At 40.1% G+C, this 2581-nt stretch overlaps 1 non-coding gene across 1 annotated transcript; it reads left to right on the top strand.

Annotated features, from left to right (window-relative positions):
* Nucleotides 1-1204: 1204 nt before the first annotated feature.
* On the top strand, nucleotides 1205-1312 carry LOC130972552 (small nucleolar RNA R71). The gene has a single exon (XR_009083714.1). It is a non-coding gene; the product is annotated as a small nucleolar RNA R71 (small nucleolar RNA).
* Nucleotides 1313-2581: the final 1269 nt, after the last annotated feature.

Genomic DNA, 2581 nt, shown 5'->3' with positions numbered 1-2581 from the left:
AAGGAGTAAGAAGGATTGGATGAAGACAGTAGGAAAGCAGAGAGACGAAAGGGACAAAGCATCTCCATACGCTTATCTGAAATTCTCACCAATGAATTACATAAGTATCTCTATCTTTATTTTATGTTTTATTCATCTTTTAATTATGAATCCTCCATAACCATTTGAATCTGCCTGACTGAGATTTACAAGATGACCATAGCTTGCTTCGTACCAACAATCTCTGTGGGATCGACCCTTACTCGCGTAAGGTTTATTACTTGGACGACCCAATGCACTTGCTGGTTAATTGTGCGAAGTTGTGATAAAGAGTTGAGATTGCAATTGAGTGTACCATGTTGATGGCGCCATTGATGATCACAATTTCGTGCACCAATTCCTCTCTCAAAGTTGTCTTGGTGGCTTTACAAGAACTATGGCCACGGGTTTGCTTGGTTAGATACCCAATTTGCTCGTCCAATTTTTGAATGGCAGCATCTTGGTTTTGCAAATTGGATCTCACTTCTTCCTTGAATTTTTTCATGTCTTCAGACTCCTTGTAAAGATCTGCAAGCATAGCTTTGATTTTTGACATTCTGTCATTATCATATGGTGATGGTTGGTTGGAATTGGGTTGTTTAGAGTAGTTATTTTGGCCTTGGTATGGTGGCTGGGAAGAATTATTGTATAGGTGTTGATATGATCTTGAATTGGATTTGTGGTAGGTGTACTAGTTGAGATTATGAGGTTTGTGGTCTTGGCCTTGGTTTAGTTGGTTTCCCCAACCAAAGTTTGGATGGTTCCTCCAACCAGGGTTATAGGTCTTTGAATATGGGTCATGAGCTTGCCTAGATAAATTTCCAAGGTAATTGGCTTCTTCCCAGTTAACTCATTCCTCTGTGTTTGACTCTAATTGAGCTGATGGTTGACTGTGGATAGCTACAGCCTGGTTCTTCTCCATTTTCTTGGTCAAATAAGCTAGTTGCTTAGTGATCATCTTATTTTGGGCCAGGATTGCATCCATATTGTTCAACTCCATGACTCCTCTGTTGTTGCTTCTCTCTGAGGCATAGAAATACTCATTGTCAGCCACTATTTCTATGACATCAATGGCTTCTTCAATAGTCTTCTTCTTGTTAATGGAACCTCCAAATGAGTGGTCTACAGCCTTCTTTGATTCATAGGAAAGCCCTTCATAAAAGATGTGCAGTTGTACCCACTCATTAAACATATCAAAGGGGCATTTCCTTGTCAGATCTTTGAATGTTTCCCAGGCTTCATATAAGGTTTCACCATCCTGCTATCTGAATGTCTGCACCTCAGTTCTCAGTCTATTCACTCTTTGAGGAGGGTAGAACCTTGCTAAGAATCTATTCATCACATCTTCCCAGGTTGTCAAGCTTTCTTTGTGGAATGATTCCAGCCATTTGGATGGTTTGTCCTTCAAAGAAAATGAAAATAGAAGCAATCTGTAGGCATCATGATGAACTCCATTTGATTTCACTGTATCACAGATCCTTAGGAATGTAGTGAGATGCTCATTCGGGTCTTCTTGGGCACTTCCTCCGAAGGAATAATTATTTTGAATGAGTGTGATAAGCTGAGGCTTAAATTTGAAATTATCAGCATGGATGGTTGGCTTTTGAATGCTGCTACCATAGTTGCTTGGGTTTAGATTAATGTAAGAGACTAGCACTGATGCCAGGGCATCTTGGCCAGTTTCACTGACCTTTTCTTTACTGTTTTAGGGTAGTTTCATGCATTTTCTTAGTAAATAAGCAAGTTTTGTATGAAAATACACTTACACCTTGATTCAAGCAATTATTGTGAACTTTACATGATTTCATAAGGATTAGGCAAGAATTGAATGATATAATTGATGATGCATAATCTCATGACTTGGAACAGAGCTTTGATGCACTCTAATTGCTTGATTTTAGGACAAAGAAAGCAAGAAGGAACCATGTTAGCAGCTACGTTAATCTAATTAACGTGACCACTAACGTGGAATGGGGACAAGCATGTAGCATTAATGGAAAAAGTGATCGCCAATAACGCCTTCGAACCCATCATAGCCCACATTAGTTGCCACATTAACTACATTAACGTGGTAGATAACGTAGAGGAGGAAGAGGAGCTCCAACGTTAGTGGTAAAAGTGATTGCCACTAACGTTCTACAAAGGCACAATGAAGCCACGTTAATCCAATTAACATGAACTCTAACGTGGGATGAAGAACCAATCACCAACGTTAGTAACACTCACCTATGTCACTAACATTGGACCAACCCAAGAGTGCCCATGTTAGTGGTCACGTTAAGACCACTAACGTGAGAGATAACGTGGACCTAAGCATGATAAGCCAATATTAGTGACACTCACCTTTGTCACTAACGTTGGAGATGGCAATCACTACCACGATAGTGGCCACGTTAATCTAATTAACGTGAACTCTAACGTGGGAAGGAGGGGCGTTTGGAGCATTAGTGACAAAGGTAAGTGTCACTAATGCTCTTAAATCTTAGGCATGCCCACGTTAGGAGTTACGTTAGTTATACTAACATGAACTCTAACATAGGGAAAGGGGGCACAAGGCAATGTT

Source organism: Arachis stenosperma, chromosome 3, assembly GCF_014773155.1.
Source record: "Arachis stenosperma cultivar V10309 chromosome 3, arast.V10309.gnm1.PFL2, whole genome shotgun sequence".
In the NCBI taxonomy this organism is placed as follows: Eukaryota; Viridiplantae; Streptophyta; class Magnoliopsida; order Fabales; family Fabaceae; genus Arachis; species Arachis stenosperma.
This window is presented reverse-complemented; position numbering and strand designations above follow the sequence as displayed.